General features: G+C 39.9%; 1 protein-coding gene across 12 annotated transcripts in view; it reads right to left on the bottom strand.

The window, feature by feature from the left end:
- Positions 1–25,012, bottom strand: part of HYDIN (HYDIN axonemal central pair apparatus protein) — a 430,150-nt gene that overhangs the window by 391,625 nt on the left and 13,513 nt on the right. For all 12 annotated transcript variants that reach the window (XR_006702763.1, XR_006702764.1, XR_006702765.1 and 9 more), the window contains exon 2: positions 20,635–20,758. The gene's annotated coding sequence lies outside the window, so the exon portion shown is untranslated. The remainder of the gene's footprint in view (positions 1–20,634; positions 20,759–25,012) is intronic.

Here is a 25,012-nt window from a genome sequence, read left to right as displayed (position 1 = left end):
TGCTCTCTCCACTCTTAGCTCCTGGCCTCTGTTAGCCTTTCTCTTCGCCTAGTGCTGGGCATTAAAAATGATCCCTGGTCTAGACTGCTTATGCATTCCTCAGCAGACACCTAAGAGACTTTCACAAATTCCTCATGCACTTTTAAATTTTAATAATGAAGACTGTGAACTTACACGAATAACTGGCAGATGGAATTTGAAAGCCAATTTCTTTTGCTCATTAAAATTTTGAACAGCCATATTATAAACTCAAGCACAATGGACTCATTTCACAACCTGTGACATAGACAACTGGCTATCCGATACAAGAAGGAATTTAATGTACATTTAAACACCATTCGTGGAGAGTGACAAAAGCTGAGTTACAGAAGTTTGAAGTCGTTGAGGTTCAGCCAGTGAATTTTAGAAAATGTTTGTGATAGAACTGCAATACCCAGTGGAGCAGCTATACCTTGCTTGTGGGAAGCCGGAGCCAGAGGAGCCAGCTAAGCTGTGCCAGGACTCCTGACCCACAGAAACTGTGAGAGAATAGACAGATGTTGCAGTTCTAGCCACTGAAAAAGGAAACTGAGTAAAAGTCTTGTTGAGCGCGCACACACACACACACCCCGGGCCACTGTATTTCCTCCTTCCCTTCTTCTTCCCTCTCATCTTTTCTAACTTGATACAAACTATGCAGCAAGTGGGCCTGTCTATTCATACCAGACTTTAAGACAAGGGTAGCTCCTTCTCTCAGCAAAAGTCGTGGCCTGGACAGGTACATATCCCCCATGAAGTATGCACAGCATACACACATCATTTCACTTACTCTAATGAAGGGGAAAATTAGTTTTAGAAAATATTTGTTTGTTTTTGAGATAAATTCCCCAGAACCATTCACTATAAAGGAAATAATATTTACCAATGCATATGAGATTATTTGGAGCTAGCACTAGAAGAGCCTTGAATTCCACACCAACAAATTAAAACATTCTGCATGTGATGAGGAACCATTCTGAGATTTCTGAAGGTGGAGTTGATGTTAAACCAACAGTTAACCCTGAGTATTAGGAGGGATGCCATGGACAGGTAAGGCAGTGGAAACAGAGAGACCGGGTAGGGGGCTATGGTAACAGTTCACAGGAAAAATAACACAGAGTTAACCAGACGCAGCATGAATGAGAGAAGAGGAAAAATACAAAGCCATGGGGCACTAGCATCTTACTAATTGATGGCTAGTTCGATGGAAGATGGAGAAGAAAGAGCAGATGCGATTTGTAGCCTTCATGACTGTGTGGGTGATGATGCCACTAATCAAGATAGGGAATACAGAAGGGAACACAAATTTGAGGAGAGGGAAGAGTTATTATACACTGACACTTTTTAAAGTTTGCTTATACTCTTGACATGATGTGATGAAAATGACACCTTACCTGTAATCTTACTCCCCTAAAACTGTAACTCCAGTCTAATCATGAGGAAAACAGCAGGCAGATTCCATTAGAGGGATATCTTGCAATATACATGACCAGTACTTGTCGAAACTGTCAAGGTGATCCAAAACAAGGAAAGTCTAAGAAACTGTCACAGCAGAAAGAAACCTAATTCAACATGATAAACTAAAGGTAATGTCTTATCCTGGATAGCATCCTGGAACAGAAAAAGACATTAGGTAAAAGCTAAGGAAATCTGAATAAATGATAAACTTTAGCTAACTGTTCTATAAAGTAAAAGCCAATTTGGGGGGGGGAGAGCCTGGGTGGTTCAATCAGTTAAGCATCTGACTCTTGATTTCAGCTCAGGTCATGATCTCACAGTTCCTGGGCTCAAGCCCTGCATCAGGCTCTGTGCTGACAATGAGGAGCCTGCCTGGGATTCTCTCTCTCCCTCTCTCTGCCCCTTCCTCTGCTTGCATGTTCTCTCTAAATAAATAAATAAATAAATAAATAAATAAATAAATAAATAAACAAATATTAAAAATAATAAAAAATAAAAAAATAAAATCTAATTTTACTAAGCAGCAAAAAACTGCTTATAAAGCTTTTGATACCTGCTAATCCCTCCTGGGAGCTGGAGAGGGTGGGGCACAGGAAGCAAAGAAGCTTTTGTTCCCCACCTACAAATACTCCGTTTCATATTAGACCACATCACTGATAAGTCTCCCACCATCCCAACACCCACTCAAATGAGAAAGCTGAGGTGGAGGAAAGTACCTCACTACCTACACTTAAAAGATAGAGCTTCTTCAAAATGGATGAAAGACCTAAAGGTAAGACAGGAAGCCATCAAAATCCTGGAGGAGAAAGCAGGCAAGAACTTCTTTGACCTCAGCCGCAGCAACTTCTTACTCAACATGTCTCTGGAGGCAAGGGAAACAAAACCAAAAATGAATTATTGGGACCTCATCAAGACAAAAAGCTTCTGCACAGTGAAAGAAACAATCAGCAAAACTAAAAGGCAACCAACGAAATGAGAGAAGATATTTGCAAACGACATATCAGATAAAAGGTTACTATCCAAAATCTAGAAAGAACTTATCAAACTCAACACTCAAAAAACAAATAATCTAGTGAAGAAATGGGCAAAAAACATGAATAGACATTTTTCCAAGGAAGACATCCAGATGGCTAGCAGACACATGAAAAAATGCTCAACATCACTCATCATCAAGGAAACACAAATTAAAACCACAATAAGATACCATCTCACACCTGTCAGAATGGCTAACATTAACAAGTCAGGCAACAACAGATGTTGGCGAGGATGCGGAGAAAGATCTCTTATGCACTGCTGGTGGGAATGCAAACTGGTGCAGCCACTCTGGAAAACAGTATGGAGGTTCCTCAAAAAGTTAAAAATAGAACTACCCTATGACCCAGCAATTGCACTACTAGGTATTTATCCAAGGGGTACAGGTGTGCTGTTTCGAAGGGGCACATGCACCCCAATGTTTATAGCAAAGCTATCGACAACAGCCAAAGCATGGAGAAAGCCCAAATGTCTATCAACAGATGAATGGAAAAAAAAGATGTTAAATACACACACACACACACACACACACACACACACACAATAGAGTATTACTCGACAATCAAAAAGAATGAAAATCTTGCCATTTGCAACTACGTGGATGGAACTAGAGGCTATTACGCTAAAAAAAATTAGTCAGAGAAAGACAAATATCATATGACTTCACTCGTGGAATTTAAGATACAAAACAGATGAACATAAGGGAAGGGAAGCAAAAATAATATAAAAACAGGGAGAGGGACAAAACATGAGACTCTTAAATACAGAGAACAAACTAAGGGTTGCTGGAGGGGTTGTGGGAGAGGGGATGAGCTAAATGGGCAAGGGGCATTAAGGAAGACACTTGTTGGGATAAGCAATGGGTGTTCTGCATAGGGGATGAATCACTGGAAACTACTCCCGAAAACATTATTGCACTGTATGCTAACTAACTTGGATGTAAATTAAAAATAAATAAATAAACAAAAAAATAGTTTCTGGTACTAATGTTCAAATGGCAAAAAGGAGCACATATGAGAAAGCAATGTAACAACAGTAAAGTTGGTCTAAGGAAAGCATTTTTTTTTTTTTTTTTTTTGGTCAATGCTACATCGGAGTTGCAAAGAAACTATGATCATATACCTCAAACATCTGTGCTTTTGGATTTCATCCAACAAATGTACATTTAGCACCTAGACAAGCAAAGTACTGTTAGATGCCAGGGATATGATGAATGTGCCATAGTTCCTGCCCATAAGAAGCTCACAGTCTACTCTAGAGATAGGATCACAAATAATTACAGTACACTGTTAGAGCACAGATATTATATTAAAAAGAGAAAAATATATATATTTTGGGAGTGCTGAGGAGGAAACAATGAATTCTCTCTGGATAGGTGGTCAGGGAGGGCAACACCAGGGAGACAGCTTTGAACTGGGCCGTCAAGGATAAGCTGTCTCCTGTCATGCAAAGAGGGAGTATTCAGCATTTGCAATGACATGGTGACAGCCACGCTTGGGGATTAAACATGATATTCTAGGGGAAGCACTTGTATGCATGCCGTGGTGACATGGCATGCTTGGGGAAATGGCAGCTAGAGCTTTGGGTATGAACTTAGGTCAATCCAGGAGGAGACAGACTCAAGTTAGGGAGACCAGGTAGGAAGCCACTGTAATGATTGAGACTAGAGGGGATGATACTCTAGAAAATCAGGAGGAAATATTAAAAATTCCTCAACTCTCCTGTCTTCTTATGCCTCCAACACAGTCAAGCAAAAGAACCTTGAGTCCAAGGACTTTTGCTCTTGGCAATGCAATAAGGCCTAGCATCTGTTTCTCGAGCAGCCAGGGGCTAGAGTTTGCCAGCGTCCGAGCGTCCTCTCATTGGAGGACCCTGGAGCACAGGCCCTCACCTGTTTCAGAGTCCACTGCGGGATTCCATGTGCACCTCCATCATCTGCTAAGTAAGTCTCCCTTCTCCCCAGTACAAGCCGTCTCCGCTCTGGCTGTTAGAAGGGGGCCATGCTCGCGGCCTGCTGGGCGCACTTTGGCAGAGCTGCAAACACTGCAGAGATTAGCGAAGATGTGGTCAAGGCAGTGGAGAAGCAGGCTCCTTCTTCATTTGAAAGTGAGTGAAGACAAACTATGGCAGATACTTTTCCCAAAAGCCAGTTGACCTCACGAATCCTCAGGGGTTTGGTCGCATATTCATTTTTTATTCGTTGCTTTTGTCAATTGATACAGCTCAAAGAACTCAAGTTCCGCGACCAGGAGCAATAGTTCCTGCCGGACTACCGCCCTGTGGCTTTGCTGCCCTGGTTGGTGCTGAGGAGAGGCACGTGGTGGGTTGGTAAAGGGCATGGACTCCGTAGCACACAGATTTGGCTTTGAATCCTGGCTCCGTCACATACTATAATAAGATTTTAGTCAGTTACCTTACCTCTCCGTATCTGTTTCCCCTTTTGTAAAAATGGGCACAGCAGTACTCACTACAAAGGGCTGCTGTGAGGATTAAACGTTATATTCTAGGGGGAGCACTTGTATACAGCCTGGAACATGGTCATCGCACTTGGCTGGTAGACACCTTTTGCAGGACCAGCCTGCACCAGGTCCACCCTGTGCCTCTAGGTATGTTACACCAAAGAAGCACACACACTAAGTGTCTGCTGCTGGTATGGCTGGAGGCTTGCGGCAGTGGTACACAATGATCAGAGGATGGAACTCAACTGCCAAGGTTTTGAATCCCAACTACTTCACTACCTAGTTCTGTGGGATCCAGCAATAACATATCCTCTCTGTGCTCACTTCCCTCATGTGCAAAACGAGAGTAATACTAAGTACCGCCTCATCAAGTTACAGTGAATAAATGAGATTCATCCAGCACTGCATGCAGTTGAGAGTTTATTCATCCTCATTGCTATTCAGTAGTACAACGTGTGAATATTCTATGATTTACTGATCCATTCTACTCTTCTAAGTTTATTTACTTATTTTGAGACAGACAGAGACAGCATGAGTGGGGGTGGGAGGGGGGCAGAGAGAGAGAGAGAGAGAGAGAGAGAGAATCCCAAGTTCGATATGGGGCTCAAACTCACGAACCGTGAGATCATGATTGGAGCAGAAACCAAGAGTGGAGTTCCTAACCGACTGAGGGGATCCTTGGGACACTAACTTTGGAAAGTTCTGCCTAAACAGTTACAAGTTGGTTCCCCCAAGCTCGACTGAGTCAAGAGCCCTCACCACACGTCAGGTTCATCCCAGGCTGGTTGTTCCTTCTGCCCCTTCTCACGGCTTCTGTATTCAGGCTTTTCCGATTTCATCCCTGCTTGATGCGCACACAGAGCTCAGTTCCTCCATGGGTTTCCACAAAACATTCACCTCACACTATGTATTTAATGAATTAAGCAGCTCTCCCCAAAACTTTAAGGGGTCCCCCTGAACAGCCTTAAACCATCTCTTTGCCTGCTTAGCATCCCTCTTTCTTTCTCTTCCCTGCAGCTTCTATTGTGGCCAGCAGTTTCGTTTTCTTGTCTTTTCTAGACTATTTCTGTCTCTTAAGCCCCTTAGGGGTAGGGGTCCCACATTTTATTCCACAGGGGATATACCAAGAAATTTCTTGACAAAGGTGGGTCTCATCAAGAGAAAATCTCAGCCTAGCTACACAGAGAATAAAATTGTATCTATTACATTACATAATAAATATTTTATACAAACATGGATGAAAATTTTTGACCTGGTTTGGGAAGTATTAAGCTGTCTTCTTCTTTCTGTCTCTTTCCCAAGATCTTATAAGATGCAGGTCGACCCCCAATTACACATTTTTTTGTTGTTCTTTTCTCCTACAGTTTATCAAAAGGGCTAAACTAACTGTCTTCTTGTTTTAGGGACATCATGGAATTTTCCTCAAAGGCACATGGCTTGATGCATTAACAAACCCCTCAAGAAACTGGCTTTGCAAGGGGAATTTTGTCTGCATCTTAAAAGTCAAGTGATGCATTTTTCCTAATGGGAAGCATTAAAGATTCAAGTCTGATTTGGACCAGACACCATAATAATGAGAAAGTCGTCAAAGCCATTTATCACGAAAGAGCTAGAGGGAGGTCAGGTCAGCTGGATGAGACTCTGGGTGACCTGGAGCCTCTCATTGAGGATCTTTTCTGTTCCTCTTGGAATGGGCATATCTGAGCAAAGGTGAGAACCTGTTTGGGGTGGAGGTCAGAAGTCGCACCTGGCTTTCAGTTCTTACTCAGCATGTCCGGACTCAGAGACAGTCAGGGAGTTTATTTATAGGGAAGTTAACAAGGAGAAGAGACAGGTGTGGGGAAGAGCATACATGGGAGACAGAAGGTAGGCCAAGAGAGTATAAACTGTTTCGAAGCTTCTAGAAATCTGTCTGTGGCCCCACTTGAAAAGTTATTCTTTGGTTGCCAGAGAATAATAATAATGACATGGCTAACATTTATTGCATACTTTCTATATACCAGACACAGTATTTAATGTATACATGATAAGGTATTCAACTTTATTAGGTCACCAGAGAAATACAAATTCAAACTACAATGTAATAATGCTACAAGCCCATTAGAATGGCCAAAACAAAAACATCAAAAACACCAAGAGCTGGTGAGGATATGGAGCAACTGCTAGTAGGGATTTAACTCAGAACAACCACTTTGGGAAACTGGTTGGTGGTGCCTACTCAAGCTGATATCCCCTGAGAAATTCTACTTGACCCAGAAATTGTATCCATAGTTTCACCAAAAGATGATGTATGAGAAATTTCAAAGCAGTACTACTTGTAAAAGCCCCAAACTGGAAACAACTGAAATCTCCACCAAGAATAGAATGGATATGGGCACCTGGGTGGCTCAGTCGGTTAGGAGCAAATAAAAATGCTTCCTGACAAATTAAATCACCCTTCTGATCAATAATTTAAGTTTTTTACCACAGTTTACTTAAGAGCTTGCTTTCCTTTGTGCATTAAGGAAGATCCACAGCTTTGCCTCAGCTCCTGTTTAAGCCCTTGAAATCAGCTGCCTTTCCACTCGAAGATATTCATTTTGCACCTGTACTTTTGGGAGCGAGAGAAAGCAGCACTGCAAGAGGCTCACTTCTGGGACTCCACTTGTCCCCGTTTTCCTTCTCCTTACCGATGTGCACGCTAGAAGGAAGCACTGATCTCAGGAGGACTTGAGTGCTTGCAAAATCTGGGCCCACTGATCTCTCAGCTAAGATTAAATTGAATATCTTTTCAATAAATTTAACTCAGCCTTTCTATTTTTCTTAATCTTAAAAACCAGTAGAAACAAATATATTATGAACATGCTCTCATCTCCAAACATTCACTCAGTCTATGGTCTCCTAAATTAGAGCGCAAATTCCAAGCATCAGATCAGACTCACCTTTCATGCTAGTAGGATTAGAATGACACAGTGTAGGGGCGCCTGGGTGGCTCAGTCAGTTGAGCGTCAGACTTCGGCTCAGGTCATGATCTCATGGTTTGTGAGATCGAGCCCTGCGTTGGGCTCTGTGCTGACCGCTCAGGGCCTGGAGCCTGCTTCGGATTCTGTGTCTCCCTCTTTCTCTGCTCCTCCTCCACTCACGCTCTCTCTCTCAACAATATATAAAGACTTAAAAAAAAATTTTTTTTTAATTAGAATAACGCAGTATAATCCAGGTTTGTTTAGAACAAGATGAGCCTGGATTTTAATTTGAAATCTGGTTGGAAAGTCACACAAAGGCCTTGGTAATAGCCCTGAGAATGAGGGTGTGAAAGAAGAATCAAGGATCCGGGCCTGAAAAAGTAAAAGGGTGCAGTAGTTACAACTGAGACGGTGGAGGCTGCAGGGAGAGCAGGCTTTGGAAGAAATAGCCAGAGTTAGGAATAGGGTATGTTAAGGAGAGAGTTCTACAATGAAATAAAGTTTGGGAGTCACTGACACACAGATGATATTTGAAACTGTGACCAAATGAGATTACTAAGGGAGTAACGGCAGGGAGAGAAACGTCTTGTATGTCCGTGGGTGTGCCACATTAACATGAAGTTGGCTGGCCATTAATCTCCCCACACTCCCTCTCCCCAACCTAGGCTCAGTCAATCCATCACAGTGGAAGTTTCGGTGCTACCCCATGAAAAGCTAAAGCTGTGTAGGACAAAGTGCAGGAATTTCAGGCTCCTAGATAAGAGGGACTTGGGCTCAGCTCAGTCACTTCCAAGTGTATTACCTTGGGCAAATCTCTTAATCTCAATGAACCCTCATTTTTCATCTGTGAATTGGAGATCATTACTTCCCTCTAGCATTATCTGTGTTAAATAAGTAGAATAGAAATACTTTGTAAAATACTTTATCCTTTACAAATCATTATTATTCATCTCATTATAATCTCTGATAGTTGAGGGGAGAAAATGCTATGCTTCTCTTAGTGATTAGATATAAAATTTAGGAGAATACCTATCAATGTTTAAAATGCACATATCCTTTGATGAAGCAATTCCAATCATCCTACAGATACAGTTGCAGACGTATAAAGATAAATGTGTTAGGCACTGTAAAAATGAGAAATCTGAAAAAATATGGATCAGTAAAGAAATCATGGTACATTCATACTTTGGAACGCCAGTTGTTAAATATAATGAGAAATTTTACACGTGTTGATATGAAAAGATGCCCATGATACGTATGTAAAATAATAAATTGCAAATAATATATAGAGTATGATCCAATTTCTGTTTTAAATTTCTGTATGTTCATATTGCACATTTTGATATGCACATAGCATAAAGACTAGAACTACTGACAGTGGTCAGTGTGTGTGGCTGAGGGGTTCATGTCCCCCTGAGGAATATGACTGATGTTGGAGAGAATGGTGTGCACTTGCTCCTTTTTACGCCTTGAAATTCTTTGAAGTTTTACAACAAACAAAAGGTATTTTAAAGACATACCCCCAAACTAATCCCTGTGCTCCAAGATTCTTAAGAAGGTGGGCGCCCTAGGAACACAGAGCACACACCCAAGTTCGGAAAGAAGGTCTCTACCGGGTTCCTGGTTATATTTCAATTTTATAAGCCACAGCTTTCTTTCCTCCAGTCCATGTGGTAACATGGAGACAGTTCACTCTTGAGGGGCCCCAAAGGAGGGCCATTTGGGGAAGGAAAAAGGAAATGCAAATGTATTCTGAAAACAGATGGTATCTGGAAGAGAAAGTGTGTTTGGCAGCAAGAAGGAAAATCACAGGAAGAGGAGAGAAAAGCAGTAAAAGAGAAAGAGCCAAAGAAGGTGGTAATTAAGTGTGAAGCTGGTGACTTCCAAGGGACTTTTCAGTTTTGGCAAGAGTCAGGCCTCTGGACAATTCTGCTGAAGTGTGTAGACATTGTTTTACATTTCTTTTTTTTATTAAAATTATTCCATTAGAGCTATAGCTTGGAACCATGATATCCTGACACTATTTGTTACCAAGATTCCAAGTATTTAAGTTCCTGAATAATTTACTTAGTTTCATAGTTCCAGGTTAGCCCTCTCATTCATTTTGATATGTTTCCTGAAGTGGAAGATGAAGGGGAGAGTCAATGCTGATGGTGAGAAAGTTGTATACATGCCTCACCACCTCCTAATGCTTCTTCTCTGGGCTCTGGAGCCCTCCGTGGGTCACTGCCCGAGTAGGCAGGACAACGATGATGTTGCGAGATGCCTGTGACAATCAAGAGTCATGCCACTTCCCACTTCATTTATAGTATGAACCAAGATACAAGTGTCTGAAGTGTCCAATAACAAAGAGATTAACTGATGGATTATTTTGCACTAAATCGCTTGCTGTTACAGCTGCTGAGGATGTCAAAGAGCACCTAGGAGCTATGACCATTCCAGCAGGGAACAATTTCAGGGGTTAGAGACCAGCTATCCTACTCAATGAAGGACAGAAGTCCTTATGTCTGTATCAATCTTCCTGTTATACCAGTGACAGTTCACAGACAAGATTACAAAGGACAGGCTTTATATTTTGTCCTAAATAACCTCTTAATTTGAGAAAAACTGAACCAAAACCAAGAATACGTTGTGATTTCTCAAATTATCAGTTCTATCTTTGATTTAAGATGCATATAAATCACCAAAATGATGGTCAGGAAATAAGTCTTCTCCTCTAGACATACTCAAAACCTTTCTGGGTCTCATAAACAAAGCTTGTGATACAAATTTATTTTAACAGGGAACTTCTGGATTACATGAGCTCCAGACATTGTATATAAAAGGGCTGAGGTTCTAGATACTTAATTACCAAGTTATTTTATATGTGTGTGTATATGTACACGTATATATGTACTGTATATATATATATATATATACAGTACATGTATATGTGAGTATATACATATACATACACAGTACATGGAATAGGAAGTTATTTACACAGTCCTTTCTACCTCTATTATTATCTCATTTAACCGCCATAAAGGAAGGTAGAGTTCACCTGTGAGTATGTCAGTTGACTCAGACAAAGATCTTTTTTTAACATAATCACAATGTCTTTATCACACATAACAAAGTTAACAAGTCCTTTATATCATTTAAATTCCCAGATCCTATAAAGTTTCCCCAATTGTCTCAAAATGTCTTTTTATAACTAGTTCATCTGAATCTAAATATAAACAAGGTCCACACATTGCATCGCACGCACACACACACACACACACACACACACAGACTCCCCAGCTCTATCCACTAGTAGGGTGAAAGGCTGGGGGCAATGGTATCCAACAGCAATAACACCTGATTTTGGTTTCTAAGTATTACTCTCCACTAAAAGGAAGCAGGGGGAAATGGCTGATCCAAGGGTTAGAGCAAGGAAAGTATAAGATGTGCTCAGGACCTCTTGTGCTAGAAAGTAAGGAAGTAGTCAAAGAATAATGGGTCAGGCACAAAGGTCAGATTGATGGGGCTCAAAATAAATAATGATAGTAACAGATTACAACCCATTAAATAAAATGAGAATCCATTGATTTGCTGATATAAATAAGTGAATACAATAAATGTTGGATGAAGAACAGGATATTTACATATTTTCAAAGTACCTCCTCAAAAAATACTTAATGATTACAAAGGAAAAAGAGTAACTTCACAGTGAAGAAGTCCAATAGACTCCACCTGAATAAACTAATCAAAAGGAGCATCATCAGTAATGGGACAAATAAAAATCAGATACAACTTGACACAAAGGTACAAAAGGACTCTTGCTACAAAGGATGTTATTAATACAAGTGAGCATTTATGTTAATTTCTGAAATTTGATGACTGTAGTGTGGTTATCCAAGAGAGTGTCCTTATTTATGGAAAATGCAAAGTATTTCAGGTATTCAGTATTCAGGGATGAAGGGTCATCAGCTTGGTAACTTCCTCTCAAATGGCTGAAAAAAGTAATTCATTGTACTATACTTGACATTCTTGGTAAGTTTGAGATTATTTCAATAAGAAAAAATTATACAATTAACAAAATACCTTATCTATAGAGAGGATCATATGGTTCTTATCCTTTCTTTTATTAATGTGGTATATCACATTGATTGATTTGTGAATACTGAACCATGCTTGTATTCAGTGACTGATGAATGGATAAAGAAGATGTGGGATATATACATGGTGGAATATTACTTAGCCATCAAAAAGAAAGAAATCTTGCCATTTGCAACGACATGGATGGAACTAGAGTGTATTATGCTAAGTGAAATAAGTTAGTCTGAGAAAGACAAATACCAAATGATTTCACTCATGTGGAATTTAAGAAACAAATGAACATAGGGGAAAGAAGAAGGGGGGGTGCAAACCATAAGAGATTATTAACTATAGAGAACAAACTGAGGGGAGGTGGGGTGGGGGATGAGCTAAATGGGTGATGGGCATCAAGTAGGCCACTTGTGATGAGCACAAATGTTATATGTAAGTGGTGAATCACTAAACATTAAATTCTACTCCTAAAACTAATATTACATTATATGTTAACTGGAATCTAAAATAAAAATTTTTTAACATTTATTTATTTTTAAGAGAGAGAGAAACAGTGCAAGCAGAGGAGGGGCACAGATGGAGGGAGACACAGGATCGGAAACAGGCTCCAGGCTCTGAGCTGTCAGCACAGATCCCGATGGGGGCTCAAACTCACGAACCATGAGATCATGACCTGAGCCAAAGTCAGAAGCTTAACCGACTAAGCCACCCAGGTGCCCCACTAGAATTTAAATAAAAACTTGAAACAAATAAAAAACAAAAAACCACCTTCCCTCATCAGCTATCTTTTCCTGAACACAGTTCCTACAGGAAAGACAGAATACTTAATTATGTACCTTTATTAATTTTAATTAGCATAGACTCAGGTGTGGTTGAAAGGGCCTTATTATGAATGAGATTCAATGTTCCTGTCACCCCTATCACTTAGGAAATTCCAATTTTAGGAGCTCTGTGCCAGGTACAAGAGCAGATCAAATATATGTATTTATTATTATGTCACAATATCACAATGATATTGACAGATAAGTGACAGATCTGGGAGTCCACTTGTTTTATTCACAAGTGTTTATTTCTCTAATAGAAACATTTAAAAGTAAAAAGCACTTCAATTTCTAGAAGCACCTTACCCTAAAGCTAGAGTTGTCAATGTAGTATCATTCACTCTAGTCTCCTAACATTCAAATTTTATTTTTTTCTGATGTAAGAAAGGCTAACCCAAAAACCACTCACCAATGCCAGAGGGAGCTCACACATCCATGCAACAAATTTTATTGAGTGCCTACTATGGGCCAAACACTGTTCTTGGCACTGATGGGAGAACAGTGAGGACTACAGCAATAAACTCCTGCTTTTGTGGAGTTTACTTTCAAGTGGGAAGAAACAAACCACAACAAAATAAATATGTAAACTACAGAGTACGTGAAAAACAAAGCAGGAAAGGTCAATACAGAGGGAGATACAATTTTAAATAAACAGTTGCAGGGTGGACCCTACTGAGAGGATGACATTTGAGTAAACACTTGAAGAGAACAAGCCATGTGCTTTTCTGGAGGAAGAGATTTCAGGCAGAGGAAACAGCTTGTGTGAAAATCCTGAGGTACAAATGTGCTTTGAATGTTTATGAAATAGTAAGGGAGCCACTGTGGCTGGAGAGGAATAAGCAAAGCGAAGAGAGAAGAGAGAAAGGAGGTAAAGTGAAGGTCAGAGGGGACAGAGCACCACTACAGGCCATTTTAAGGACTTGGGCTTTTACTCATTATGTGGGAAATCATCTGTGATTTTTTGGAAAGAGAAATGACTTTATCCAACTTGCATTTTAACAAGATTGCATCTCTCTGGCTGCTGTGTTGAGTACAGAATGAGGAGGAGCGAGCATAGAGACATGGAGAGACCAGTTAGGAAGCTACTGTAATAACCTAGACGGAAGATGATGGTGACGAAGACAAGGGTGATAGCAAGAAGGAAGGTAAAAAGTGGCCACATTATGGTAGCTTTAAAAGTAGAGCCACCAGGGGCACCTGGGTGGCTCAGTTAGTTAAACATCTGACTCTTGATTTGGGCTCTGGTCACGATCCCAGGGTTGTGGGATTGAGTCCCCTGTCAACCTGTCAGGTTGAGTGTAGAGCCTGCTTAGGATTCTCTTCTCTTCTCTTCTCTTCTCTTCTCTTCTCTTCTCTTCTCCTCTCCTCTCCTCTCCTCTCCTCTCTTCTCTTCTCTCCCTCCCTTGCCCTGGCTTTCTCTCTCTCTCAAAAAAAACAAAAAACAGGTAAAGCCACCAGGATTTGCCTGAAGAACTAGAAATAGGTGAGAAAGAGACAACACACCTGTGAAGTCAAAAATCATCCTTAGGTTTTGACCTAAGCAACTAGAAGGGTTGATCCATCAAATGTCATGATGAAGACTGAGAGAAGTGGGTTTGGTGGAAGTTGTTCAGAAGCTCAGTTTTGGACAAATTAGGTTTAAGATGTTTATAAAACATTCAAATGGAGAAGTCGAGTAGGTAATTGAACTTATGGTTCTGGAGTTTGGGAGAATGGTCTAGGCTGGAGACATATATTGGGGCATTGTGGTAGGCAGAACAATGTCTCCCCTCCCCAAAATGGTCATGACCTAATCTTCAGAACATATGAATATATTACCTTACCATGGCAAAAAAAAAAAAAAAAAAAAGAAAAGAAAAAAATCTTCACAGATGTGATTAAGAGTACAGACTTTGAGATGGGGGTGATTATCCTGGATTATATGATTGAGCCAAACTGACTCAGATGGGTCATTAAATGGTGAAAGAGAGAGAGGTGATGAAAGAAAAAGATCAAAGAGATAAGATATTGATGGCTTTGAAGACAAAGGAAACCATAAGCTAAGGAAAGTAGGCTTCTAGAAGCTGCAAAAGCAAAGAAATGGATTGTTCACTAGAGCCTCCAGAAAGGAAATTGGCCCTGGTATACATTATTTTAGCCCAGAGAGACTGTCAAACCTCTAGCCTAAAGAACTGTAATATAATAAGTCAGTGTTGCTTTAAGCCACTAAATTTGTGGTCTTTGTTACAGTAGCAATGGAAAATTAATGCAAGCATCATCAATACATAGATAGTGTTTACATTCATAAGGGTGGGATATTAGTGACAGAAAAGAGAAGTCGTAGGACTGACCTTGAGCATATTTGAATATTAAGTCAGGGAAATGAGGAAGATCCAGCAGAGATGACTGAGAAGGAATGGACACAAGTGACAAGAAAACAGAAGAAAGCAGTGTTCTAGAAGCCAAATGAGGAGTCTGTGTCACAGGCTGCTGAAGGGTCAACAAAGCAGAGGACAGAATAAGGAACCAAAAACAGGCAGCGTAGGGACAGCGTGCATATTCAGGCCAGCTGATACACAAAGAAAGGACATACACAGAAGGAAAACAGTGGACCTTGGTCCTCACCACTCCAGCAGCAGAGATGGGAGAGACACCTGAATGGAAGCTCCCTCCCCACCCCGCGGAGTGCCAATATTTCCACACACAGGGATTCTAGAGTCTCTAGACAACTTGGCCCAACTAGAACCCTGGAAGGTTTCAAATCAGACCAGCACTCTTTCACCTTGGGGGGAGGGAAGGAGTGAAGGTCAACAGCAAGAGGAGGAGAGCAGAAAAGAAAAGAACAGAAAGACTTTCAGCTTTCTCTTACAGATCTGCACTACTGTCTCTCCTTTTACCATACAATAGGGTCTAAAGCCCTCCAAGGCCCTAAATTGTTAAAAGGAATAAACCATGGGGCGCCTGGGTGGCTCAGTCGGTTAAGTAGCCGACTTCGGCTCAGGTCATGATCAAACGGTCCATGAGTTCGAGCTTCGCATCGGGCTCTGTGCTGACAGCTCAGAGCCTGGAGCCTGTTTCAGATTCTGTGTCTCCCTCTCTCTGACCCTCCCCCATTCATGCTCTGTCTCTCTCTGTCTCAAAATTAAATAAACGTTAAAAAAAAAAAATTAAAAAAAAAAAAGGAATAAACCCTAAACCAGGATAATTAACATATTAGCTCAAGACCTGGAACTAGTTTTTTTCTTGGGAAAAAAAAAAAAAAAAAACATGACCTCATCAAAAAACAAACGCAAAAACAAAAACACCACACGACCTTCCAGGACCCTGACATTTCATGGCAGCCACAGCTTCAGAAGACCTTCTGTATTTTTCCTTCCTTCACCTCAAAACTCAATTGTCACATGACCACCCATAATGGTGAAGTCACGCCTGCAGGATTCCTGAAGCCTGAGACAAATATAGCCTGTTTTACACTGCCTCACACTGACTTGTAATTATTTGTTTACCTGTTTATCTTTCCATTAGACTCAGAAGTCATCAAAAAGGTGAGGCTATGCCCTTTCATCACTGAAACCTACAAACAGTAATTCATTAACTTCTCATTCACTGAACTAGTAATATGTGTCAGACATGGTACTGTTTTCAGGCATCTACTCTTCACAGATCCTGTGAGACGGGCATTATTTATTCCTCTTCCCAGATAAAAAGACTGAGATTCAGAAAGGTTAAGAAACTTAACAGTCATGTTAAGCTGAGTGTGGCAGGCCTGGCCAATGCCAAATTCTGGGCTAAATAATGGCCCCCGCAAATATGCCACATCCTAATTCCGGGAACCTGTGAATGTTACTGCCTATGGAAAATGGGACTTCATAGGTGTGATTAAATTACGGGTTTTGAGCTGGGGTGATTATACTGAATCACCCAGAATGGACTCAATGTAATCACAAGAATCCTTACAAGAGGGAGGCAGGAGATGATATTGAGTAGCAGCAGATGTGGCAACAGAAGCAGGAGTTGAAGTGATTTAAGGAAGGGACCATGAGCCAAGGAAAGCAGGCAGCCTTTAGAAGCTGGAAAAGGTAAAGACACATTCTCCCTTAGAGTCTCAAGAAGGAACACAGACCTGCCAATAAATACCTTGATTTTAGATTACCGAACTTCAGAACAGAGAGACAATACATCTGTGTTGCTTTAAACCACTAAGTTTGTGGTAATTTGTTAATGGTAGCAATAGGGAACTGACATGGTGCTCTTTGCCTCTAATCTCCTATGGCCTTTACATCCCCAGGACCTGAGGTAGCCCATGGATATTTGCTAATTACTAAAGGAGGAAGAGTGTCTCTTCCAGGGTGTCTCTTATCTGGCCCAATCTGAACTGACAGGGAGAGTCCAGCCTTCCTCAGGGAGAGGGAGGTTCGTCCAGGTACATCTGTGGTGGTATGTGTTTTCCTAATTGGTAAGTTGAATGGATGTGCTAGTAATAATCTGAAGCTCGTTCTATGTCAGTCAGTATCCTTGGAAGACATGACAAAACGCAATTCCAACTTACAGCTGTGATTTAGAGCCACGGGGGTGCTGGAGGGAGGTAGGAAGAGGAGGGGAATTGGCTATTTTTAGGCCACCAATTTAGGCTCTTTTTTCCATTTCCTATAATAGTACATTAAATATCACAAATGATGCTGTGGAAATTATAAGCAGCAAAAAGATGAGCTGAGATCACATTTTATAATCTAATTCCCTAAATTATTTCATGACAAATTGGAGCAAATGCACCAACTCTACCTTCCTCTTTCTCTGAGACCCTCATGGCCCATTCTTTAAAAAAGGAAGCTGATATCAATAAGGAAACAGTTTTCCAAATTAATAAATTCAATACACCTCATAGCTTAGCTGCTCAAGAAATAAAGAGCTGGAAATCTGAACACTGCTTAGATTTTGCAGATGGCTCGCCATGCCATGAAGAGTTACTTCCCCCTTCTGCATCCCAGTTTCTCCAGCAGGTTAAAATCCCACACTTTGAGGGTGCCTGGGTGGCTCAATCAGTTAAAGCAACTGGATCTTGATTTCGGCTCAGGTCATGATCTCATGGTTGAGCCCTACATCGGGCTCGGCACAGGCATGGAGCATGCTTGGGATTCTCTCTCCCTCTCTCTGTCCTTCCCCAGCTCATGCTCACTCACAGACTCTCTCCCTCTCTCACAAAATAAAGAAATAAACATTTTAAAATACAAAATATAAATCCTACTCTTTGAAAGTAAAAACTTCAAAACAGCTTTTGATCTTTTAAGAACAAGCACTGCATAAGCAGAAAGATGGTTACAATTTGGGGCACCTGGGTGGCTCAGTCAGTTAAGTGTCTGACTTCAGCTCAGGTCATGATCTCACGGTTCCTGAGTTCAAGCCCCACTTCAGGCTCTGTGCTGACAGCTGGGAGCCTGGAGCCTGCTTCAGATTCTGTGTCTCCCTCTCTCTCTGCCCCTCCCCCCTTCATGCTCTGTCTCTGTCTCTCTCCCTCTCTTTCTCTCAAATAAATAAAACATTAAATATATATATATATATATATATATATATATATATATATGGTTACAATTCCAGCTAAAAGCAAGCATTTAGAACTGAATCTCAAATTCACATATGCTTGTATCCCATAATCTACCTGTAGTTGAGGTAGAAGGTAAAATAAATTGAGTAGACCTAAGGTAAAATCAGTCACTGCCCTCGGTCTAGACCTTATGATACACTGGCAATCCCCACATTCCCAGCTTGCCTGGTTTTGCAGCCAAAGTTCCCAGGGGTTCTGAATAGCTTTGGAATCTGAATAAACCACACACTAGGGGGCCATTGAGACCACCAGAAACTCAATTTATTTGCAACCTGAGACAGGATTTTATTGCTTCTCAGATTAACAGTTAAAAATGTTTTGCTTTTCTGTCTCATCTGTGTTAGTTTGATGTATGAGGCAGGGAGATTATTAAATCTTCGGTGCTTCCAAAGATGTAAATTAAACCACAGCACCTCCTTAGCCACCTTCCCTGGATGAGCTGGAGATTTATTATTAACTTGTCACTCTTACATGCTCATCAAAACAAGCAGCACCATGATTAATTACACCTATTTCTTTAAGGATACCTGTCGTTTCAACTTCTTGTGGACAGGATATGACAAAGTCTTCTGATTTCCTTGCAGAGCTAAGCAGGAGGATTTTTAGAGGGGAGAAGAGAATCACCATCCTCTCCTCATCATTTCCATGAATATATTTGAAAGAAATGTGGCAGTTATGTAACTGAATATTGCTCTTTTAGTTTTAAATGAAATTGCCCTTGTCCCTTTTTAAAATTTTGATTATGGAAATTGATAAAAATAAGAAAAGATGAGATAATAAAATAATTAATCCCCACATACACATCATCTAACTTCAGTAATTACCATTTTCTCATTTTTGTCTTTAACACATTTCTTTCCCCTTCACCCTTTTTTTTTTAAATTTTAAATATTTTAAAATAAACTCCCACTGTCATACCATTTTACCTTGAAATACATTAGAATTTATCTCTGACAAACAAGATTTTAAAAAATATATCTGTAATATCATTATACTACTTAACAAAATCACAATAATTCTTTAATACTTCTTTTTTAAATGTTTATTTATTTTTGAGAGAGAGAGAGAGAAAGAGAGAGAGAGAAGAGCATGAGTGGGGAGGGGCAGAAAGAGAGGGAGACAACAGAATCAAGAGCAGGCTCAAGGCTCTGGCCTGAAAGCCCAGAGCTCGACGCAGGGCTCGAACCCATGAACTGTGAGATCATGCCCTGAGCCAAAGTCAGATGCTTAACCGGCTGAGCCATCTAGGTGCCCCATAAGTCCTTAACACTTCTTTTTTTTTTTATGTTTATTTTATTATTTTTGAGAGAGAGAGAGAGAGAGACAGAGCATGAGCGGGGGGGAGGCAGAGAGTAAGAGGCAGGCACAAAGTCCAGAGCAGACTCTAGGCTCTGAGCTGTTAGCACAGAGCCCGACACCGGGCTTGAACTCATGAACCACGAGATCATGACCTGAGCCAAAGTCAGACACTTAACCGACTGAGCCACCTAGGCACCCCCTTAACACTTCTAATATATAGCCCGTGTTCTAACGTTCCTGATTGCCTACCAAAAATCCTTCTGGTGTAAAACAAGATCCAAAGTCTACACGTTGGATTTGGTTGATGTGTCTTTCACCAACACCTTTCCTCCCATATCCTTTAGAATATCACCAAAATGATCAATATTTTTTCTCCAGGATAAACAAATCCATCCAAACTTAACATAAGCTCCTGGTGAAAGCTCATTCATGTAATATTTTTGAGGACAGGATGATCATTTATCATTCAAACGAAGAAACTCTGGAGTGAAAGGGAGATGCTGTTTATACCAGTGTAAACCAGGACAAAAAGTCACCCTGCCAGTAGTGATATCAGGAATAAAACAGGAAGATCCGATTTCTAGTTTCTAGATGGGTATAGAGAGCTGGAAAAGAGGTAGAAAGAGTGTCCCTCCCATCCTGATAATTAAAAAAAAAGTTGGCAAACTGTAAGTGAACAACTTTTCCTGCATCCATCAGAGTTGAAGTTGAGGAAATGCCAACTAGTTCCACATCTGAGTTGAGACAAGTGTCTACAGGGAGACAGAGTACAAGCACTTGTTTACTTGGGGCAGTTGAACACTGGGAGGAAGAATTCACTTAGAATTGTTAACAAAATAGCGGAGGCTAAGAATTGGCTGGTGACACAATACGGAGCCCTGAAGGCTACAGATAAAGGGGAGTTAACACCACTTGCAGGCTTCTCTCTCTATGGATGCCAACGTACTCACAAAAAACAATGGCAAGAGTCCGAGAAAGCATCCCTCAGGCTTGAGGGTCAGGCTTCAGGGTGAGGAATAGCAGCTGCTGCAGGAAGGCCATGGAGCCCAGCCCGGATCCTTCTTCTCTCTCTCCCTTATGACAACAAAAACAAACACAAACAATCACTGGTGATGTGGTGTAAAAAACAAAACAAACAAACAAACAAACAAACAAAAAACAAGAAAGAACTTCTTAATGCCAAGAGACAAAACAATCAACAGAACCAAACTCATATATAACACAGATGTCAGAGCTATCAACATTTAATTTAAAATAACTTTGGGGGCCCCTGGCTGGCTCAGTCTGTGGAGCATGTGACTCTTGATTTCAGAGTTGTGAGTTTGAGCCATACATTGGTTATAGAGACTACTGAAAAACAAAATCTTAAAAAAAAATTTTTTTAATAAAATAACTATGAAAAATATGTCAAAGCCTCCAATGGAAAAAATAGAGAACATTCATTGTCAGATGAGTAATTTTAGCAGAGAGATGCTTACTGTAAGAAAAAATCAAATGAAAATGCTGGAAATGAAAAACATAGTATTAGAGATCAAGATGGTCACTGACAGGTTCATCAGTAGAAGAATTCGTGAAATATTCAAACTGAAAGAGAGAAATGAGTAAAAACTAAAAAGAGAATATAGCATCCAGGAAATACAGGACAACATCAAATGATCTAATGGATATACAATTGGAATTCCAGAAGGAAAAAAAGACAGGGAATTGGGTAGAATAAATACTTGAAGGGATAACGGCTAAGAATTTTCAAAATTGACATTTATCAAACTACAGATCAAACCACCTACCAAGATAAATATCTGAGCCAGAGACAGACATATCATATCCAACTTCTAAAAACAAAAAAAACAAAGAGAAAATCTTGAAGGCAGGCAAAGGGGAAAACTTTTTAAAGAGAAATAAATATATGAATTATAACAGCCATCTTGTTAGAAGCCAGGGAAGCTAGAAGACGGGTAGAGTGACATTTTTAAAGGGCTGAATGAGAGAGTAACATCATCAAGATGGAGGAGTAGGAGCCTCCATTCCCCACCCCACCTCCCCAAAAAACAAGTAGACACCTATCTGTGAACAAAAAATAACTCTGGGAGAGTTTAAAAGTCCACTTAAGAGCTTCAGCAACACAACAGAGCAAAAGACCTGAGAATAACCATACAAAAAGGGTAGGAAGAAGTTTCATTCTGCCTGCATCACCCCCATCGCCCCAGGCTGGCATTGTTCCGTGCCAAGAGGGCTCAAGAGAATTCCCCTCACTGGTAAAAGGAAGGAAGGGTGAGCTACAAGCTTCCCCAGCCTTTGGGAGCACTGCACAAAGAACCCACTTCAGTTGCACCCTGCCCAGAGACCGGCAAAGCTAAGACATCTAGAAATGGCTAGGAACAGAGAACAAGGGCAGGGGCTACGAGTGTCAGCCACACGGTGTGAGCAGCTGTGGGTCCCAGTGGCCTGCTCTGCAGAGCATCACAAAAATCTTCACTTCTGAGGACCTCAACAGCCCTTGCAGATGCTACACACCCCATCCCCAGCTTTCACCACTGCGAATCACATTACAGACTCCAGCAGACTGCTTCACAAAGGACCCCAGCAGCTTTTTGCTACCGAGGAATCCAACAGCCAGCACAGCCCCTGCAGACCTCCTGCAGTTTTGCCAGTGAGATTTTCAGGCTCACAGATACCAGCTACCACTCACCAGCTCAAGCTCACGCTCTCTCAAAATAAATAAATAAACTTAAAAAACAAGTATTAAAATAAATAAAAATTAAATAAAAGATTAAAAATGGGCAGAGGATCTGAACAGACATTTTTCCAAAGACAGAAAGATGGCAAACGGGTACATGAAAAGATGCTCAACATCATTTATCATTGGGAAAACGCAAATCAAAACCACAATGAGATATTACTCCATACTTGTTAGGATGGCTGTTATCAACAAGACAAGAAATAGGTGTTGGTGAGGATGTGGAAAGGGAACACTAGTGCACTGTTAGTGGGGATGTAAATTGGTGCAGCCTCTATGTTTTACTCCACTGAAACAGTATGGAAGTTCTTCAAAACACTAAAAATAGAACTACCATATGATTCAGCAATTCCACTTGAGTATTTACCTGAAGGAAATGAAAACACTAAATTGAAAAGATGAGGGGCATCTGGTGGCTCACTCGGTTGAGCGTCAGACTTCCACTCAGGCCATGATCTCACGGTCCGTGAGTTCAAGCCCTGTGTCGGGCTCTGTGCTGACAGCTCGGAGCCTGAAGCCTGCTTCAGATTCTGTGTCTCCCTCTTTCTCTGCCCCTCCCGCACTCATGCTCTCTCTCTCTCTCTCTCTCTCTCTCTCTCAATAATATAATAAATAAACGTTAAAAATTTTTAAAAAAATGTATGCACTGCCATGTTCAGTGCAGCATTACATTACTCACAATAGCCAAAACATGGAAACAGCCTAAGAGTCCAGTGATGGATAAATGGATAAAGAAGATGAAGTATTATTCAGCCATTAAAAAAAAAAAAAAAAAAAAGGACATCCTGCCATTTGCAACAACAGGATGGACCTTAAGAGCTTTATGCTAAATGAAATAAGTCAGACAGAAAAAGATAAATACCATATGATCTCATTTATATGTATAATCTAAAACAATTTTTTTAATGAGTTCATGAATATAGAGAATAGATTGGTGGTTGCCAGAGGCAGGAAGGTTTTATATGTATACAGTTAATAATACTGTTATATTTGAAAGTTGCTAAGAGAGTAGATCTTTCTCATCATAGGAAAAATATTATAACTGTACATTGATGAATGTTAACTAAACTTATTGTGGTGATCATTTCACAATACATACATATATTGAATCATTATGTGGTACACCTGAAACTGTTATCATGTTATGTCAATTACATCTCAATTTTTAAAAATAAAGCAGAAATTGATTAGTTGGAAAAAAAACAGTGAGTAAATCACAACAGCTGGTTCTTTGAAACCTAGTCAACAAAACAGAAATAGTTAACTTGATTTTTAAACGATCAGGAGAAAGCACAAGCACAAAATAGAAACAAGGTCAGAAGAGGAATTTTTTTTAATCATGAGACTACTTTGCACAACTCTATGAAATAAAAAATTTTTAAAGAAAATATAGATGAAATATACAACATTCTAAACAAACGAACTGTGTAAAAAGAAATATGGAAATAGAAAGTCATAAAAGAGCTCCCCCACAAAAAGGCACTAGGCTCAGCCAGTTTCACAAAGAAGTCTACCAAATCTGTCTAGATCAGATGATGTAAATGCTACTTAAACTATTTCAGAGCGTTGAAAACAAAATGTCTAAACTATTTTTATAAAACAAATTTAATATTAATTCCAAAAGCAGACAAACATTGCTCAAAATACAACTATAAACCAATCTTATTTATTAATGTTAATGCAAAAATTGTAAATAAAATAGTAGCACATAGGATCCAAAAATCATCATGATCAAGTAGTGTTTGTTCAATATCTGTAAATACAATTAATTATATTAATAGAACTAATGACAAATATATACTGATCTCCACAGATTTTAGCAATGGAAAAACTACACATTTATGTTTTTAAAAAGTCTCAAAAATAGGAATATCTCATTGATATAAATAATAAACTTTAAAAAATCAGCAGCCAATATAATGGGAATACACTAGGACAGCAGTTCTCAAACTATGGTCTTATTTATTTCCCCTTTACACCATGTTAATAGTTTCACTGATGATACAGAAGCACTGATGGGCAAAATTGTTGGTGCCTTAGCACAAATCAAGGTAGCGGCACCAAACTTCTCTATGTGGTCATTGTATGAACATCAGACATGTTCATTATGGTGGAAAAGAGCTATTTTTAATTAAGAATATCCTTAATAAGGTGGTTAAAAATAATTAACTGTATTAAGTTTTGACCTTTGAGTAGGTGGCTTTAACATTCTAGGTGAAGAAGTGGAAAGTAGGCAGAAAGCACTTCTCCTGCATCCTGAAGTAGGATGGCTGTCACCAGGAAAAGCATTTGTGTGATTGAGTTGCAAACTGAGGATGAGCATTTTTCATGGAACACATTTACTTGGAAGAACTGGCAGACAAACTATACTTATTATATAGTTTATAGTCATAGTTTATAGTTTTAGATATGGATATTTGACAGATATTTGCTACATAATTAATACAGTGAGCTCTCATTTCAAGGAAAACAACTGACAATATTCATTGCTATGAGAAAATGTAAGCATCCAAGCAAAAATTAAAAGTTTAGATTTTTTTCTGATGAGATCAGCAGTGATGTTTAAAAATATGACTTTTTGGATACCGTAT

The sequence above is a fragment of the Leopardus geoffroyi genome, chromosome E2, assembly GCF_018350155.1.
Source record: "Leopardus geoffroyi isolate Oge1 chromosome E2, O.geoffroyi_Oge1_pat1.0, whole genome shotgun sequence".
Taxonomy (NCBI): domain Eukaryota; kingdom Metazoa; phylum Chordata; class Mammalia; order Carnivora; family Felidae; genus Leopardus; species Leopardus geoffroyi.
Note: the sequence above shows the minus strand (reverse complement) of the source record. Positions and strands in the feature narration are given on the sequence as shown.